Consider the following 20,807-nt stretch of genomic DNA (forward strand, 5'->3'; position numbering starts at 1 on the left):
GGGAACAAGTATCAGAATACTCAAACCTGGATTATTCTTCGTCTAGTCTGTGATGTAGATAAGGTGGGCACCTCATTGATTCTTCTCCATGTATTCTCCCCTACTTTCAGCTTGGATCGAGTGTCACAGGCTGTGCAGTTCAAGTTGAATGAAAATAGATCTTTTTCTTCAGTAGATGGTTTGCCTTAAGCTAAATTGGCTCGCTATGTACAAAACGAAAATCATAATTGATATACTAGTGCTAGTCATTTTTTGAGAGCTCCGAATCCAAAATGTTTAACATTGCCAGGACTTTGCAGTAGTGCAACGCGTGGAGAAACTGCATATCATTTGGTTAAAGTTTGTATTTGCAGTGCAATGGAACAAATTATGACGTAGACTCTCCCTCAGTGGGGAGATCTTAGGCGAGCACCCTTCCAAAGTGCAATGGAAGTCACTAACCTAGGCCATGACCCTTCTTGATCATCCATAGACCCCGTCCAGGTAAGTATGGTTTCTAGTCGCATTTCAAGCTCCTCTTATAGGTTTGTTTTCCTTCTGTTTATTGCTGATTATTATTAATAATCTTTTTCACAACAGTACGAGCCATGCTGTACCGGAGTGTGTGGGAGATGATTGCTTTTGAATTGGTAACTTCTGAAAAGCAGTCTACAGAATTAGTTAACAGTATAAGTGCATTAATGGTGCTAGGTTTTTACGCTCGCACAACATTTTGGTGTTCGATAATGAGGGAAAATGGTATTTGAGAGTCACAGAAATATTTTATACATCTAACAATCCAGTTTTCTGTAAGACGGCAGAGCTTCAGTGTCTACCACTACAACAGATCGATCATTAGGATTTTGGCTGGGAAGTTGTCACCGAACCCTTTACACGGTTTCATGGTGTCTATCCAAGTTACCTAGACCTTGGGTGGAGTGTGAAAAAGAGTTTTCATTTTGGTTACGGGACCCCGTTTTCTGAAAGTAGAAAAATCTTCCAATTGGAGTTCCTCCAAAATGGTACGCTAGACCTTGGGTGCAGGACTTCAATTTTTTCAAAAACCCCTTTAAATGCTATAGCATGAAGAGCAGATCCCTTCTAAATTACATAATTAAGAAGGGATTTACAGAATATCATTATTTTGAAACTGCAGTTGGGTTGAGTGGTTATGCGCTCAGTTCAAGATTTTAGCCCGACTTAGCATTTAGCGTTCTGAATGCAAAGATAAAGGAGATGTGGATTTTTTTGAATGAAGTTGTAATTCAGGTGCTCTTGAATTGGTTTGAAAGCACAAGACTCGTGACCAAAACAATTCCTTTGTACAAATGGCCTGTGTTAACCAAATTTGAATTGCTCTTTTTTTGTGTGTGTGTGTGTGTTTTCCCATAATTCTAGTACCAGGAGTATATAATGTCAGCCAGGTACTACTATTTGAATTATGTTTTGGCCAAATTTGGAAGTTTAATAAATCAAATTGAGGAGCACTTCCAGTTATGATGACTCCTTGAGAGAACTTCAGGCTGGCTGTGAGTTATAGTAAGTAACTTGTTATCTAGACAACATGTATAATGCAATCCAACTTCTCTACAGTTTGTCCTGAAGAAATCAAATATAATCCATTTTCATTTTCCACAAAGGTTGAAATCCAGGCAAACGTGAAAGCTTTCTATGTGGGAACCATAAGAGAGAAGAACGCACATGATGAAACCAGTTTCATGTTAATGATGGGAGCGCCATCCAGAGAGAAGAACACTCTCTCTCTCTCACCTCCAGGGCAAACGGATAACTGACAATTTGAAATCCTGATAATAGATTTGAAAATAACTCTATTAGAAAATATTTACAGATTTGTTTTGTTCATTTCAGATTGCAGTTTATCTTGAACAAAAACTTGACGATTGATCACGCCAGGCATTGGTCATTGGATGAGATAGTGCACTAACATTCTTTGGTGAGTTGGAACTTTAAACTTGAAACCTATAATCAACTTTTCCTTATAGCCTTGATTTAATTTTATTACTTTTAGGGACCATTGGTGGCATTGACATCATTCTCTCAAGGGAGTAGTAGTCAAGTTGGGGATCAGCTGCATTGCTTAGCCCTGTTCAATATTTTATTTTATTTTTTTTTGATACTAAAGGATTATTCATTAAATGGTTTAAAAACTTACATAGTCATCTCCTGTCATTTTAATGATATCAGGAGGATAGTGGTTCATATAAATAAAGTTATTGGCTTCAAGTCTTGCTTTTTCAGCTATAGAATGAGCCACACTATTACTCAATCTATGAACTGACTTACAAAACCAGAAATTGAAACTAGAAAATTTATTCTTAATAGCTGAAAGCAAATGTTGGTTATGCCAATGTATATGAGAATCCACCCTTTGCAGAGAGTTCACCACATTGTCACAATCCATTTCAAAAACCACCTTCTTGTAGTCTAGATGCTCCATCCATTCAACTGCCAATAACAAAGCTTTGCACTCAAAGTACTCAGCTCCAAATTCTGCTTCCACTTCCTCATTTAGATTAACACCTTGGACCCCTAGTGTAGTACCTGCACAGTCCCGAATAATCAGTCCAACACTTCCCTTTTTAGTATCATACATATAAGAAGTATCAATGTTTATTTTCACATAATCAGTTCCAGGAGGTAACCAGGTCTTTACTATAGCATGATTGCTATCATTTTCCCAGGCAGTAGAATAGGATAGGGTACACTGCTGAAACAAAGTCTGAATTCTAGATATTGTACTATTAGCATTTGGTTCTGTATTTTGAAAAACCAAGTTGCATCTGTCCTTCCAAATGTACCAGACGGTGCACATAAGTTTACGAATATAACCTTCATCTTCAAAACTGTTACCCAGAGTATTAGTGTGGCTTGAAAACCAACTTACCAACCAATCATGAAAAGAATTGAAATCCTGCAAAACAGTTGATATGTTAATATTCACACGTAACCATACTGACCTTGCATAAGGACAATTTAGAAAGATATGAGAACTGGTTTCCAATATGTTGACATTTCATAACCAAGTTCAGGAGGATTTTCTCCGTGACTATGAGTGTCCAGACTCCAGGCAGCTCATTACCACATGAATGGGTGCTCAATTATCTTTTGCTTTCCAAAATAATTTAGCTTCATGTTTTATGTAAGAACTAGGGGTGTGCAACGGACGGACGGATGCGGTTTAGGGGTCACCCGCGTCCAATCTGTCAAAGTTGCGGATTTGGAAAATTCAACCGCGTCCGACCTAATCACCCGCGGATTTAACATCCGTGGATCAACGGGTGATGCGGACCGGACGCGGAATAGCCGCGGATTTAGTATCAAAAAAAAAAAGTTTGCACCTATCTGCGAAAATCCCTTTGTATGGGTAATTGATTTCTCTATTTATGTTAACTCACTGTCTCACTCCCATGATAATAAATTAATAACAATGAAGCAAATGCCAAAGTTTTGTTGCACAACATTACGAGTACAATATATACTTACTAGGTAGCAATCTTAATTAACACTGCAACTGATAAGTGTAGTGTAGTGATCTTTAATCATTTGACGCAGCACCTTGTTTTTGAAAACGAATGCGCCAGGCAAATAATTTCCTCTATGAATCGGCAAACAACACGATAAATTTCGTGGATTAGTGTTTTAGCAGGATTCTTGTCCACAATTGACCACCTTTGGCGGATAATTAACTGCTACCGTGTTTTGTGTTTATATTCAGTATCAAGAGGAGGGCATAGCTTCTTTTGCCAGTAGTTCTCACAACGCACCAATTGAAGAGTATGTAGTCTACCCCATGTTTTCAAGCTTCAAAACCTTCAGTTTCTTCAAGAAGATTTTGCAGATCTAAATGTTCTCTGAAGCAGACGAACCTCTTACTCTCAGTAAACAAAATTAGAGATATCTAATCTAATCTAAAACACTTAAACTCAATTTTTCTGGGTGTGGATGAATCTGCGGATTTCAAAATCCACCCGCAACCAAACCGCTAAAAGTGCGGATTTGAGAATCTCACTAGCAGTTTGTGTTTCACCTGTGGATTGGATACGTATATCATCCACCGAACCGCGGTCTTTTTGCTCACCCCTAGTAAGAACAGACAAGCATACTTGGACAAAGTCATTAAGCCTTTGTAACAAAACATTTGGTATTGAGAGTTGTTGGGTTCCTCTAGGATAAGAGAAACCCTCCAAAAATAGGCGTATGCCGCTTAAAAACGGCAAGTACACGGTATTCTTTAGTAAAAGGCGAAAGAATAGTTCGCTATGTGCTTACCGCACGGCTGCATGAATTGTTTGGGAGGGTGGAGTCCTAGTCTTATACAGAGCATTTTGAGGAGAGTTTCGCTTGCTAGTCCATGTGGGACTATTCCCTTTTCTCTGAAGTCCTAGATTTATATTATTACTTTCACTAAAATCATGACTATAACTACAGGCGCAACAAGCTGATCAGAATAGGATGTGTCATAATCATCAACACCATTGAGATACCTGGGTTACTCAACATTAGCAGCTTCAATCTCAATGTTATGAACCAAAACTTGATACTTATTCTGGTTCCTTGTTTTGCTTGTGAAGATATACCTTACTAGTCATGGTGTTTCAAATAAATGTGTTTTCTTCACTTGTTTCTCCATGTTGTTGTCGCTGATGTTGCATATGATGGGTTGTAGGTGTTGATTCCAAAATTTACAACACCGTTGATATTCTACTTGAACTCTCAGAAGTGGTTTACAATTACAATGCCAATTCTGTGGACCTTAACTCAAGACCCAGCCATAAGTTGTCACCCCCTCATAATGCCACAATCCTAGCACTACCAGTGAGAGTATGCTGCATCAGTTTATTGACAGCCGAGATGTGTACAAGTGAAACTTAGGTTGTTACTATATGAATGTGAGCATGAGAAGAGACACTAGGCGAGGACTGAGGAGATGCACATCCTTTATCAACAACTCCAAACAAAGATATTGAACAAAACCAAAACTTAAAACGTGTCCTTGGGACTCAAGTGAACCAGCAATTTTTAGTTGGCAATAATCCGTTGGACATGTTCTCCAAAAGAAAATGCCGTCAACAGCAGGGTTCGAACCTGTGCGGGCGAAGCCTAACAGATTTCAAGCCTGTCTCCTTAACCACTCGGACATATTGACTGTTTTTAGATTTGTTTACAACAAAAGCTAGTAATTTAGTACAGGAGGATGCCTGGGCTAAGATTTTTATGTGGAAGATTGCTTTTGAATCAAATCCTATAATAATCATGTGTGAGACTTGTCTCAAGGCAGCTAACATAGCCTTAAGTACTTGTATAAATTTCATAGCCACATTTTCCAATAAATCGTAGCCGCAAAAACGAGGGATTAGAAGCTATCCTCCATCATCCCTATATCTGGATTTGCATAAACTTAGTAGCTGCAAATGACTCAAATTTCTGAGATTCAGTCATATTAATTTATAATATGAGGTGTTTGCACCTCGTTTTCTGGAGAAGAGAAAGAGAGATTTGTCTTATAAGTGATACGAAAACATGAGAAGTAAAAAAGGACGAGGAGTAGGATGCAGAGTAACTACTTTGTAAAGGTGAATGAATAGGGACGAAGGGAATTTAGGATAAGCGTGGTTGGCTTAGTATGTTTGTAATTTTCTTGTTTTAGGAGCGAATATGTAAAAAAATATTAAAATTTTGTTTTTGATGAGGTTGGAACAAGATATTCCTTCGTCAGTAACAACCATCTATTTGTCATAAAATCAGTTATGGCCACCCAAATGACATTGTGATTGTGACCATTTTCAATACTCCACATGATGTATTCTTGGATGTCTCAGATTCTTTTCTGGATATCTTTCCAAATTCAGGAGTCTCTGCCTTTGATTCAGTACTTAGGTTGAGAACATTTTTTTTATCTTTCAAATACTTTGTCGTTATAGTTTTAGACCAGTGGAGTCCTTTCAGTGGCTAGTCTTCATCCAATTTTAGTTACCATGGCATTATTATATAATTTCATGTTCATGAACCCCAGCCCTCCTAGCTCTTTTAGCTTAATAATAGATTCTCAGGCTTTTAGATAATATTTTATGGGATTGTTAGCATCCTTTCCCCGGAAGAAATTTTTTGTATTTTGTTGAGCTATTGGCATGTTTTATTGGGAAGTTTAAAGCATTTCATTTGGTAAATGCGAGAAGTAGAAGTAACAATTTCTATCAGAGTGACTCTCCCTGCTAGGATAGGGATTTGTTCTTCCAACCAGGCAAATCTTGTTTCTGTTTTTTCCACACAAGTCTTGAGGACTTGATTTTGCTTATGTTGGTGAAAAGAGGAGACCCTAGATATCATTTGAACTCCCATGAAGTTGATGATCATGATTCTCATCAATGTTTTCACTGAAGAAAATCCCATATTTGTTGAAATTTATGAGTTAACCAGAGGTTTGCTGAAGATCTTGAAGATATTTATGAGTTATCCAAAAATCTAGTGGATATCTTCAAGATCCGAGGTAATATTTCAAATATCCTTCGGTTCAAGGGGTTTTATTGGTTTATTGCAAAGAGAGAAATATTCACGAAAGAATGATTTGGTATTTCCTTGTTTTTTATTTTGGTATTTGCAGCTGGGTTACTTGAACCTAACGATTATTGGTTTCAAAGTTGTGTCTGGGTATGCAGGGTCGTTCCTGAGAAAATTTTGCCGCGAAGTGAAGGATTTGTTTTCCCCATTAAGAAAATTAGTATTAACTTAGTTGCATTTACATCATTTTGTCAGTATGGGTTCATTATCTCTATTTTAGAACTTCGGTAGACAGGGAATAAGTTTTGTATATAAGGTTGATTGATACCTGGGTCCAATAGCATAACTCAGTGGTATCCCATCAACTCCAGTAAAGAGAAAGTCATGGGTTCAATCCCCGCCATAAAGGTTTGTATAGATTAGTTGTATAGTGTGTTTGGCGGTGTTGAGTCTGACAGTGGAGCCAATCCAACTGGCTGGGTTCGGATAATGGCCTGGGTCCGGCTTTCGCATATCAAAAAAAAAGAAGGTTGATTGATACCTAAATTTGATTAGGCGGCTGAAGGCCGGCCGAAAATTTTGTTTTTTTTCTTTTGTTAATGATAGATAATAGTTACATATCGTTTGGTAATCTTATAGGAGTATTTTGAATGCAAAAAGTATAATTGATTCTACAAAAAAAAATGTTTGTGATTCTATTCAACATTTGATTTCTTAAAATCAATTAACCATATTTCAAAATTAAAAGTAATCAAGGATTTATATTTTATAAAAAAAATTTGATTCAATAATAATCAGATAATAACAAGTATGAAAAAACTGAGAAACACAAATAAAAAATACAAAAGGTAAGATTAAATTTAGTTTAGCCTAATCCTAGGGATTATCCAAACAAAAATAATGTATATAATAAGAAAGTAGAAAACATCTCGTACATAACCATTTAGTCCAAATTAACATTGCTAATTCTAACTTTGTATTTTATATAAACTATGTAAAGGTCCCTTGATACTATTTATTAGACAAAACACCCCAGATATGCATGATCTTTTTTGTTCCCCATCCTTTGTTGCCCCAAAGTGGGCCTTTTCATGCTTACCCCTCAGACCCGACCTTGGGGTATGTGAATGAACCCTGATTTTGGGCATACTGAAATCTTACTAGGCATACTGCATAAAGACAAAAAAAAGATTGTGAAATAGCAAAATCAGATTACCCCTTAACCCCAAATTTTTTTAATGGCAAATCTGCCCTTTACGTATTAGTGTTAGTAATATTGATTAGTGATTAAATATTTTGTTTAGTGATTAAGATAATTTTCAGAATTATAAAGGTTGTTTAGATGATTTTTTGGATCATGGTTCGGCGAAACAGGTTGAGGTTCGGCTCACATCTATGAGCCGAATCTACCAATTGATGAACGGTTCGGCTCACTGAATCTTTTTACTGCATGCGCCGAACCTATAATTTTCAATTCCGACCCTTTTGCTAGACACTAGTTCGGCTTATATGAAAGTTTCATAGTAAGCCGAACAACATCCTGAATAGATCGGAAAAAAATTTATTAATGGTTCGGCTTATATTTCGAAAATCGTATGAGCCGAACATCAATTTGTTATTTTTTGGGTTAAAATATTGTTATTGGTTCGGCACATATTGAGAATATCGTAATAGCCGAACCTCGTAAATGTGCTAGGTTCTGCACATATTATGATTATCGAATACTCCGAACCCCTATGCATCTCTATCTGTGACTAGGTTCGGCTTGAAATTTCATGAAATTTCATGCCGAACTGTTCATATACACTTACAAGAAGCTTTTGTGAAGAACAGTTCGGCTAAAAACGCAACTCAATTTTGAGCCGAACCCAACACTGTAACCGTCATTTAATCGATGAAAAACATCAAATAGGAGATTGGGTTTGTAAAACTTGCTTTCTTATCCTCATTTCCGGAGTTGGAGATGCAGTTGGTTCAATTTCTGTTTCAATTGGTGGTTGATTTTCAGTTTCTACACCTTCATCTTCAATTGGTTCTTCTTATTCAATTGATGGATTAGAAGACGATTTGGTTTGCCTAGTCCCTGCTTTTCTTTGTACGAGTCATTATGTGATTGAGTTTAATCGACGATCAAATTTTTACGAATCGACAATTAATCACGATGATGAATTTTTTTTTCGCAGGAGGGGGAAGAGTTCGGCTAGAGGAGGAGGAAGAAGAAGAGATGGTAAGGGAAACTGATTTTGATTTTTTAGAAAAATGGTTTTAGATTTTTGTATTAAGGGTATACAGGTTATTGAACTACCCATAGGGTACCCCTTATAAGGTCACCCAATATGGGACTATTGTTTTGTATGCCTAGAAAGATTTAGGTATGCCCAAAATCAGGGTTCATGTGAATTATGGCCAGTCCGATGAAGTTGGAGAGTTTTTTGAAAAGCTAACTTTTGGTTGTGTTTCACCAGTTGCGATCAAGGAGAGTAAAAACATGAAAAAATAGTGTTCTTCTGCTAGTAGGGCCCTAATTACTACTATATGGAGCCAAATTCATAGATTTATTGGAGACTATAAACAAGAGTCCTTTAGTTGGTACTGCTCTCATGGATAAACGTGCAAGTTGGAGATATTCATGGAAGTAGATGAGAAGGTGAGAGATTTATAGACTGCAATTAGTTGTTGGCTTGCTATGAATCGGCGGACATATTTAATTATCCCCAACTCTCAGAAATAAAATTACAAGGGGTAAAGCCAGATAGTGAATCCCGGTTGTGGGTTTAAAACCTGCATGTTTAAGACATGCATATGATATTTCCAAACATGTAAGTGTGTACACAATAACCTGGTGAATCTGAAGGGATAAATGCTCAATTATTGTTTAGGATAAAGCTCTTAATCACCATTCTACTGTCAGAACTGCCATGAAATTAGTATTAGATACAAAACAGTAATTAGGATTCTCAACCAGTTATAACTCCACATGTTTGGTTATATTTTGCAGCTGCTACTAGTAATTTACCTCAGGATTGTTTTATCGTTTACTATGAAGCATCTTTTTGTTAGAGCATTGTTCAGTCGAACTCGTAAGCGTTGCTATCTCAAGCTTTTTTGTCAATTTCAGTTGTCAAACTTATAAGTCTTGATTTCTAGCCTACCTATAGTTATGTCTCGGATTAGGATAGATTATGTAGTGGAGCTCTATACTTCACGGCGTTGATCGATTGAAGATGAAGAACTACTAAGGGGAGCTTGTGGAACTTCATCAACAAAAGGTATATGGAGACTTGAACTCATCTATCACTCAGAAGTTTATTTCTACTCTATCTCCTATTGAGGAAAAAGTCGTATAGCTATATAGACTTTATCTTATACACATTTGATATTTTGAGTTGAGTTTAACTCGCTAGTAAGCTTTCTCTTTAACCAAGTTCATCTTTTATTCTTGAAGAAAGTCAAAAGATGATCATGTGAAAATCGTCTGGTAACATCTTACATGATTTGTGTGAGACAGTCATTTGATGTAGACTTGGAATGTTTCGTATTGATCATTTGATCACTTGAAAATTGCTTTGAAGCTAATAGTTTGTGTTAGAGCATAGCTCCAAGAATACTGTGCAACCTTGTGTACTCAAAAAGGACGTACGATACTATCAGGAAATTCCAAACAGAAAAATCCTGATGGGATGGGTAATCTTACTTCTTGTCCTATCTCTCCCCTTCAATAGTGTAGTGACAGTTGTTGTACCTTTTTTCTACATGTGTTAGGTGATTCTTCATTGTGTGTATCATCTATCGTCTCTAAACGTGGAAAAGATTCTACAACCAAAACAGAAGGACATCTTCCGATTGGTTGTTATTCTTCTCAATTAGAACCAAGAAATATTGATATAACTATGAGCAACTTCTCTTGGGTAAAAAACATGGATGATGAGTTAGATCAACTTCATAGACATGTTGTGTGGAACCTTGTACCATGCAAGTCAAAAATCTATAATATTGGTTCTAAATGGGTATCCAGGAATGTGGGAGATTATTTAGACACCTTCAGAGATAATCTCAGGCTCATTCCTCAAGGACGCCCACGAGTTGAAGAATTTGAGTGTAAAGAAACGTTTGTTCTTATGGAATGTTCTTTATCCATTCAACCTACTCATAACTGTCGCAGGGCCTACGTGACAAGCGTTTCAGGGGGCAAAAGAAGAATCTCTGCTCATGTATCTGATAGACGCATTTATGTGTCTATTTTGTTCTCAATTCTCTGTAATGTTAGTACTCAATTTTGTGCTTATTGTGCTATTTTGTGTATTTGTAGGTATTTTTGGGAAATAAAGCTCGATGGACCAAAATGTGGAATTCTACTCGCAAAAAGAAATAAATGAAGTGGGCTAGGACCAAGAAGAAACATGAAGAATTATTGGGTCAATCATTTGGTTATGAGAGTGTATTAAGCATGGAAGTGTGTCATATCATGTGTAGAAGTGTGGAGACCATGTGCAAGATACTAATAATTAAAGGATATTTGAAGATATGTGGTTTAATGAAGAAAATAAGAAAAATATAGAAGGAAATCAAGATATTATTCTTTATTGTTGGAATTAATTAAAAATAATATATTTTTCAAATAAAGAATATTCTAACTGCAATATTTGACACGTGGCTCATTTTTATTGGAGGATTTTGCATTGTCCTGACACATGTCGTCACTCCATTAGCCGGAAAATAAAAAAAGACATCACTTCATGTAGAAAATTATGGAAGGATTTCAGAATCCCCACTATAAAAGGAGTCGTATGGAATCATCTCGGGGGATCTTGGTGTGTGTGTGTGTGTGTGTGTGGGGGGGGGGGGGGGGGGGGGGGGGAGATTGAGAAAAATAGTGAGAGTATTATTCCATATTTCTTGTAATCGAGCAATATTAGTGATTGGGAATCAATAAATTTTGTATCCTTTTCACGTTGAATCAATAAATATGATGCTACCTATTTTTTTTTATAACATTCATTTACAACATAAGGAGCTAAACCTCATCACTGGGATGACGGAGGAAGCCAATTCTCAACACTATGGTAATTTTATTATATTCTTTTTAAGACTTTTGCCTTAATATAATTTGAACTACGATTTTAAATTAATTAGTTGTGATTTAGTTTGATGGGTTACGCTTAGCTTAGGTGTTTTGATAACTCATGCTTACCATTTACAATTAATGTTTTATATAATCTACCTTGACAAAGATTTAGAGTCAATATTATCATTTTTGGAGTTATAAATGTCTAAGAATTAATATTGAACCATAGTACATGAGTTTGGTGAAATCCCGATTCTCAGTAACCTCTCAATATTGTCATCATCCTTTGTTTTATTTGCTATATCAATTTTATATTTTAAGTCTAAAATCAACTTCACAAGTCCGAGAATCAAACCCTTTTCTTACCACTGTAAAAACTACAGCAGTTTTTGGCGTCGCCGACGCAGACTTGTCTTGGCTAGAGTTTTTAGATTTTTTTTTTCTTTTTTAGGTTTTTATTTGTTTTATTTTATTTGTTCTTCTTTACCTTTTTGGGTTTTTGTCTTTTCCTTACAGAATTTGGAATTGGAGCGAAAGAATATTTTGCCAAAGCTTTTGGTGAATACTTAAAAACTTGGAGTAAAAGACAATACGAAAGAAGCGAAAGAAGAAGATTTTTTTTATTTAATAAAAAAAGAGAGACATTTTTATTTTTTTTAGATATTTTTTTTTTAGACTTTTCTTTTTCTTTTGCACCTTTTTTTTTGGACTTTGGACTTGGACTTTGGACATTCTTTTTTTCTAAACCCTACGGAAGGGTAGTATTAAATATTAAACTGTTTGCAGAGAATAACGGCGATTGTGATATCGCCTCGGCCCCTCGGGTTCGTACATGACATAGGAGTCGTGGCCCGAGTCGACTTCAGCGGTTCATCCCCCGTCTGGAACGGGAGGTAAGTTTGTCGAAACACTAGTGAATCCCCTGTCAGCGAGTTACTGTCTTCCTTTGTGTGAATATATGTCGAGGAACTGAATACGGCTGTTTTAATTTCCTAGTAAAGGGAAAGGACTGGCCATACAAGATAAGGGTTCGGATTTCATCATCGTTCTCTTCTTGCCCGCCTTAGGAAAACGATACCAAACGCGAACCTAAGCTTAAAATACTGACTAGTACGAGACCTATAGGGTAACGAGCTCAATAGGAAAGTCGTTCGAAAAATATTGGTTACTCTTTTAAGCATACTTCGAAGTTCATGATGTTTTCTGTGAGTTGAATGCGTGACTGCGCCGCCTTGTAATGCGGTGAGGCCTTGGGTATCAAAGCTCCACACAGCTTCCCTCGCCTATATTCAACATACTTTTACTCGGATTGATTCCATAGGGGTTTGCTTAAATTGTAACGAATTCCCTTTCGAAGGATTAGAAGCTGGTCTAGAAACAATCTAAGTGGAGCCATCATGCTTTTTGTTTGCTAGAAATCAGTAGGTTTGTTGTGGTGAAGTCAGCCTTGTTTGTGTTTGCATAGAACTTCCCTTCCTTTTGGGACTTTTCTTTTTCTTTTGTTTTTCTAGTGTATGCCCGAGGTTATTAGAGAGCGGGCTTGGAAGAGAAACACTCTAGGCCGTTTTATTAGTGATAAACCTAGTAGTTCTTCTTGTGAAGGCGGGGAGCTCGAAGACTCTTCTTTAAGAGCCCCGTTTTTGGAAACTTCAGTTTTGAGAATCTGTCTCTCTGTGAAGAAAGTACCCCTAGTACTTCAGTTGTGCCAGCAATGACAACTTTGAAAGATTACATGTTCCCAACTAGGACCAACCGAGCTTCGTGCATTATATTGCCAGCCAATACAGCTAATTTCGAGATAAAACCTAGTATTCTTCAGATGATACCTATATTCTTAGGAAAAGATGAGGAGAACCCTTATTTTCATATTAGGGACTTTGAGGAAATTTGTGGGACAGTTAGAATAAAAGACCTTACTGATGAAGTTTTGAAACTTAAGATGTTCCCCTTTTCCTTGAGAGATAAAGCCAAGACCTAGATGAACAACCTACCATCTGAATCCATTGAAACATGGAAGGAACTTATTGCTGCTTTCTATATGAAATTCTACCCTAAGCATAAAACTGCAGCTGTTAGGCAGAAAATTAGTGCTAGTGTGCAACAAGAGGGAGAGTCTCTTTATAGGTTTTTAGAGAGATTCAATGATCTCTTATCCCAGTGTCCTCACCATGGATTTTATAAGATGAAACTTGTAGAAATTATTTATGAGGGTTTAGACTATTCGACCAAAGCCATGGTCGAGTCTATGTGCGCTGGTGAGTTCACTAGTAAAAATGTTGATGATGCTTTTACCTTCTTAGGAGTTGTCGCTGAAAAATCCCAACAATGGGAGTCTTGTGTTGAACCCCCTAAAAGAATCTTGGTTAATAGAAGTAGCACCAGTATGGTAGATACAAGTTTTGCGTCAGATGCTAAGTTTGCTGCTTTGTCTAGAAGGTTAGAAGCTTTGGAAATGGGTCATTCTAAAAATAGGTCCCTTGTTGAACCTAATAGAGCCTCTCAAGTCTCTAGTTGTGGAATAGATCCCGATAACTCATTTTGGGAAGGTCAGGTTAGTGAAGAGCAAGCTCGTGCTGTCTATAACAATGCTAGGATTGAGAACCGTCAGAAGTTTGACCCATACTCAGAGACCTACAACCCTGGTTGGAGAAACCATCCTAATTTTTCTTGGTCCAAGGGCCAGAATCAAGATCATCCTAGTAATACTCAGCCTCCCCCAGGTTTTGGTTATACTCAGAACCCTTAGGTCAAACCCAGTTTCAGAACACTTCTGAGAAAAATATCTCTACCTTAGAAGAAGCTCTTACTATGTTAGTAAATAACCATGATATGTTATCAGCTAACCACCTTAGCTTTCAACAAGAAACCATGCAGAACCATAAGGATAATTCCCAGACTCTTGTTAAATTAGAACTTCAAGTCGTCCAAATAGCTAAGTATTTAAGTGAGAGAGAAGAAGGTTAGTTTCCTAGTCAAACTCAAGCCAATCCTAGGGGGGTCCATCAAATATCTTTAGTTGGTGAGGAATCATCAAACCATGTGAACTCGATAAAAACCCTCAAAAGCGGTAAAACAGTAGACAATAAGGTAGCCATGCCTAGTGAACAAACTGTGGTTCCACCCTCTACTTCCCAAGAGGAATGATGTAACTCAAATGTTGTTGTAGATAGTGGTGAAAAATGGGTTCTTTTCGAACTTGTGAAGGTAACTCTTTTTTTTAAGATTTAAACAAATAAATAAATGAAGGAAATTAATTGTAATGTCAAGATTTTAGAAAGATTAAGGCTCAGGATTCACTATTACTTCAAGTTGATTGGTTATAAATAATATTTCAGAAATTATTATTAAGCTCTTTTTCTTATTAAATCACTTTTTAATTTAAAAGGTGTCCAAATATTAAGTTGTAATCCTTAAGCATGATTTATCAAAGAATATATTCTAAGCATAAAACATCAAACTGATTCACAAATAATTAAGAAAACCATTTTATCCTTTTTTTATATTTTTATCCAAGTGAATTAAATAAAATAAATAATTAACGAAATTATAAATAAAAATATTACCAATCAAACATGAGTGAATAGATCCTCCATTGCCTCAATAACCAAGAATTTAGCCTCTCATCATGTTGGAAAAATACTCAAAAGACTTTATTGATGCTCACAAGTTGATTACAAATGATGAAATAACAAGAAAATCAATTTATGACCGTCCTTTGCAACACACAGAAAACGTCTGAAAAGAACGACACATGAGAAGTGCAGTTGACGCTGTTGTGAAATCGCTGGAAAGGAATAGGGAATTGTCGAAGTTAAACGACACTTCTCTACGACTTTCCTGGGTGGTCCTTGTTCTTCGTGTTCTTAGCTGAGCAGCAGCAGAACTCTTCTTGTTGTCAACCCTTTCCTTCGATTCTCTCGGCTCTAACTCTCTCCCAATCACTTATAGGACTCCCAGGGAACCTATTTAAACCAAAAACACGCGTTGAATCTCCTCCATTAATCCCAAATAATCTTCTTTTACTCGGGATATTTTCTTTCCTTTTTCAAAGAAATACGGGATTTTCTTTCCTTTAATTCCTCTTCCGCGCTTCTGTTGATGTGGAACACACTCCAAACAAGTTTCTACAGCATCCCAAATCCATCCAAACACGTACAAACATGCTGAATCCCGTGAACAACTCTTCCCTACACGTATTCCCCTTTTTCCAGCTCGTGGATTGCCTAGCCAATTCAAGCCAATTATGGTCGAACCAAACACCCATACCATCTTTATTATGATATATCACATCTTTCCACAAAGTTTCAGCGATTGAATCGCACAAAATCACGTCCAAATGTCCGATCAAACTTCTGCCAGTTGCATGCATCATTTTTCCCGCCTTTTTCTGATTTCAAATTTTGGAAGAAAGGGACCTCCCTTTATCCATTCCTGGGGTCCCTTTAGCAATTGGGGGTATTTATTGTGTTATTTTTCTGGGTGTTTTTAACAACTCCTCCGGGTGCTTTTAGCGTATTTCTGGGGTGCCTTTAACACTTTATCCTGGGGTGTAAAACACCACTTTTTAAGCCCATTTCGCCGCAAGGGCTTATTTCTCTAAAATTTCCTACAAAGACATAAAATAACACAATAAATACAAAATCGAGCACTAACAATATATACAAATGAGACATATTAGACACATAAATGTGTCTATCAACACCCCCAAACTTATTATTTTCTAGTCCTCGAGCAAAACTAATATGGAAAATAAAATCTTAACTCACTAGGTGTCCCTAGTGACCGAGTTAATCTCGTGAGGGTTTACCAGAGGTGTACCCACAAAACCAATACTCCAGACCCTACCTATCTACGCAGAACCTTGGAAGGCACTAAAGAATCTCCTTGGTTGGCATACAATCATTGACTATAGTAGGAAGTACCCTGATGCGAAATTCCAATTGTTGTACACGAGTTTGCACTCAAGCATACTAAAATTCATATAAAGTGACAGAGCTCTACTCAGATAGTTGCACTATGGACATCATATTCGGAGTCAAACTAATCATATGGATAGAAAAAGGAGATGGAAATAGAAAAATGTAGATGGTTTTGATGTTAACCAAATGATCGATGTTTCACATATCTGTCTGAAGGCCACTGCCAGAATGAACCTATCCTAATGGACTGAGATACCGGTCTGACTAATATCAACACCACTGGCATATACAAGGGAACCAGTGGTCAATAACTTAAATCTAGATCAACAAACTGGCAAATACAAGGGAACCAGCAGTTGACTACACAGAACAATAACCATTTTTTTTTAAACTTAACGGCATGAATAGATCTTTTTGATCCAAGCGCATGCTTCTTGTCAGCAGATTACACGATAGTTCCCACGGGTCCTGCATTCCACGCTTGCTTAGGTGACGGAAACAGGGAGAACACACGCATATTGCTATCCAAGTGTTAATACTTATTCCGATTGGACTAACTGGACCGTTTTTTTTTTTAGTAACTCAGTCACTCTAATTCATCCTAGCAGTGGTAACAACTTGAATCATGTGCCCCACCTAATCACTTAGAGAAACATAGTTTAAAAAGAAAAAATAAAATAAAAAAAATAAATGAAAAGGACTCAACGAGATATAGTGCAACTATCATGTTATTTCTAACACCTGAGCTCTGTGCTTTTATGAATAGACTCTATAGATGTTTCCATCTAATCAGATTGGTTCCTCAACTCCTACAACCAAGATGCTTCCATCCACTTAGATTAGTTAGTGCCATCCTGAATACGCATAAATCTCTAGGCTCTGGAGCGTATTTATCTATTGCAACTAAAATATTTTCCCATACCCCCATACTTAAATCTAACATTGTCCTCAATGTTCTAAAGATGAAACTAAAAGCATGAACAAGGACAAACTGTTACCATTTGAAGCGAAAGAGTTAAGGAAAGATATTACCGTGTTGCATGAGCATGGGATACCTCCCAAGAAGTGCTAAGTTTAAAGTCTTCAACCAGACTTAGGAAAGGATTAGTCAACTCGAACCATAAAGTAACAGTCAAAATAATTGTGGGTCTTCAAAACTAAATAGAGCTGACCAAAGGAAACTGCAATGAACCAAGAAAGTGAACTAGACTAGCATGCCCTTACTTAGTTTCCTGATTAAGAAATTTATATCTAATTGTGGTTCAGGTTCAGGTTCTATGAAAGGGTCTAAATAGAAAATTTTCATTGGCTGTGTTTCTTCATAGGTGGGATCCGAATCATTAGGTCCTAGAGTCTGGAAAAACTCAAATATGATCTTAGAAGCGCATAATAATAACCTAAATAACTGAGGATCCTCTAAGTCAATAATATTTGACTTACATAATTGACCAAAATGAGAGTAGTGGTCATTCTTAAGCAAATGTGTCGATTCTAATTTCTTAAAGCATTTAGGTTTAGTCTCACAACTTAATATTCGACACATTTGGAGTATAAATGTCCCCGCAGTTGGAAGAAAACTATTTGGTGGGAAAACAAAGTCAATCTGGGGATCATAGCTTGGGCAAACCACATCAACCAGAGGATGGGTTTCTAACGACTGAACTTCTTCCTGGACATCATTAGGTTCGGGAAAACGAGTATGAAGGTAATCTTGTAAAATTGTCGAGGCAGAGATATCAAGTCCTAAGTGAAGGGACTTTCTGAGAGTTAAAGGTAAGGCACTACGAAGGTGATAATCACCCCCAAACTTAGAGTTTTCAGTGTCTCTAGATAGACTAGTTACAATCTCCCTAATTTCTGGATCATTAGATTCTTGAAAATGGTCAATTGATTCTTCTAATTTATTATCAGGTAGTGCATCTTTACTCATCTCTACGGGTATATCTTATTCATCTAATACTATCGTTTCTAAGTCGCTAGACTCTAAAACAACATTTTTGGAATAAACTCGTTCCTCTAAACCACTATCGGCTTCGTAATCAAAAGGAAAAACTACATCGTCTAAAACGGTGGTATCCCTAATCAAATCCTCGTCCTTTTGAATAGGTGAATAATCATAACAATTATTTGGATTTGAATTAGAAATAATATAATCATTATAAAGCTCAATTGGATTAATAGATTCCTGATTACTATGCCTACATATTTCAGATTCTTCATTACTACTATCCTCATCATCATAATAGTACAAAGATGATTGAACCTTATCTAAATAAGTAGTGTCTTTTATTCTAGCCTCGTCCTCTATATTAGGCAAATATTCACTATTGATATCAAGGGTAGAATTAGAAACCCTATTTTGGAAATTTAGATTATTTCGAGAAGCATTAGCCAACTGTTCATTTTCTGCCTCTAGACGTGCCTGAATTTCACTGAGCATAACACTTATACGTTTACCACTCTCGTTTATCATCTCAGAATATCATGTACACTCTTCTTTTGAACTATTCATTGCAACTAAACGTTTATACGTCCTTTCAATCCCTTGTTGGGTCTCTTCTAGAGATGGAACAGGTTCAGAAATATCATAATGAGGACTAGTTTCCAAAAATGAGTAACCAGTACTACAGTGTTCCTGATTTTCTTGCTCGTAAGACCAATTCGCGTGTGGATAGTAATTGGGCTCACCATGGTATGGACCATAACCTTGAAAAGGTTGGCGTTCCCAACTACTATTCCCACCATGGTCATAAAAATGATGATGTCCATATTCAAATTCAGATCGATACTCATTGTATTGGCTTCTATCATACCAGTTCGACATTCTTAATTGCAAGGGAATTCTACATAATCACAAACAAGGCTGACTCGACCAAATCAAACCTATAGAATCTAGCAAACAAAAAGCATGATGGCTCCACTTAGATTGTTTTCTAGACCAGCTTCTATTCCTTCGAAAAGGAATTCGTTACAATTTGAGCACACCCCTCTGGAATCAATCCGAGCTAATGTAAGTTGAATCGAGGCGAGGGAAGCTCAGTGGAGCTTTGATACCCAAGGCCTCACCGCTATCACAAGACGGCGCAGTCACGCATTCAACTCACAGAAACCATCATGAACTTAGAAGTATGCTAAAAGAGTAACCAATATTTTTCGAACGACTTTCCTACTAAGTTCGTTACCCTATCGGTCTCGTTCTAATCAAATTTTAAGCTTGGGTTCGCGTTAGGTTTCGTTTACCTAAGGCGGGCAAGAAGGGAACGGTGATGAAATCCGAACCCTTATCTTATATGGCCAGTTCTTGCCCTTTACTAGGAAATTAAAGAAGCCGGTTCAGTCCTCAACATATAATCACCTTAAGGCAGACAGTAAACCCGCTGACAGAAGATTCGCGGGTGTTTAGAAGTATACCTCCCGTACCAGACGGGCGAAGAACCACTGTAGTCGACTCGGGCCACTGACTCCGGTGTCAGTGTGCGAACCCGAGGGGCCGAGACGATATTGTAATCGTCGTCCTTCCCTGCAAACAATTTATATTTGATTTTTTTTTATATAACCCTTCCGTAGGGTTTAAAATTAAAATAAATTGTCCAAAGTCCAGTCCAATGAAAAGAAATACAAAAAAAATAAATAATAATAATTACAAAAAAATAAAAAATGGAAAGTCTCTTGAAAAAAATAAAATAAATAATTCTCTCTCTCTTTTTTTTCTCTCTCTTTTTTCTTTATTTTTTTGCTTTGTCTTTTTTCCTTCTCTTTTAGCTTTAAGCTTTGATTCCAAGGTCTTTAGTATCTAACTTCAAACCTGTAATACAAAGACACAACCAAAGAGACGTAAAAAGAACAAATGGAATAATAAAAAATAATAAAAACCTAAAAATTCTACCTAAGCACAAATCCGCGTCGGCGGCGCCAAATTTTTGATGTAACTCAAATGTTGTTGTAGATAGTGGTGAAAACTCGGTTCATTTCGAACTTGTGAAGGTAACTCTTTTTTTTTAAGATTTAAACAAAATAAATAAATGAAGGAAATTAATAGTAATGTCAAGATTTTAGAAAGATTAAGGTTCAAGATTCACTATTACTTCAAGTTGATTGGTTATAAATAATATTTCAAAAATTATTATTAAGCTCTTTTTCTTATTAAATCACTTTTTAATTTAAAAGGTGTCCAAATATTAAGTTGTAATCCTTAAGCATGATTTATCAAAGAATATATTCTAAGCATAAAACATCAAACTGATTCACAAATAATTAAGAAAACCATTTTATCCTTTTTTTATATTTTTATCCAAGTGAATAAAATAAAATAAATAATTAACGAA

The 20,807-nt window shown here is 36.5% G+C and overlaps 2 non-coding genes and 1 pseudogene across 2 annotated transcripts; all 3 read right to left on the reverse strand.

Moving 5' to 3' along the window:
- Nucleotides 1–348: 348 nt before the first annotated feature.
- LOC113285056 lies at nucleotides 349–491 on the reverse strand (annotated as a pseudogene).
- A 3,667-nt stretch (nucleotides 492–4,158) lies between these two features.
- Nucleotides 4,159–4,279, reverse strand: LOC113284724. The gene has a single exon (XR_003328347.1). It is a non-coding gene; the product is annotated as a U5 spliceosomal RNA (small nuclear RNA).
- Nucleotides 4,280–5,064: 785 nt separating this feature from the next.
- Nucleotides 5,065–5,146, reverse strand: TRNAS-UGA. Its single transcript has one exon. It is a non-coding gene; the product is annotated as a tRNA-Ser (tRNA).
- Between the last annotated feature and the right edge of the window lie 15,661 nt (nucleotides 5,147–20,807).

The sequence above is a fragment of the Papaver somniferum genome, chromosome 5, assembly GCF_003573695.1.
Source record: "Papaver somniferum cultivar HN1 chromosome 5, ASM357369v1, whole genome shotgun sequence".
NCBI lineage: Eukaryota > Viridiplantae > Streptophyta > Magnoliopsida > Ranunculales > Papaveraceae > Papaver > Papaver somniferum.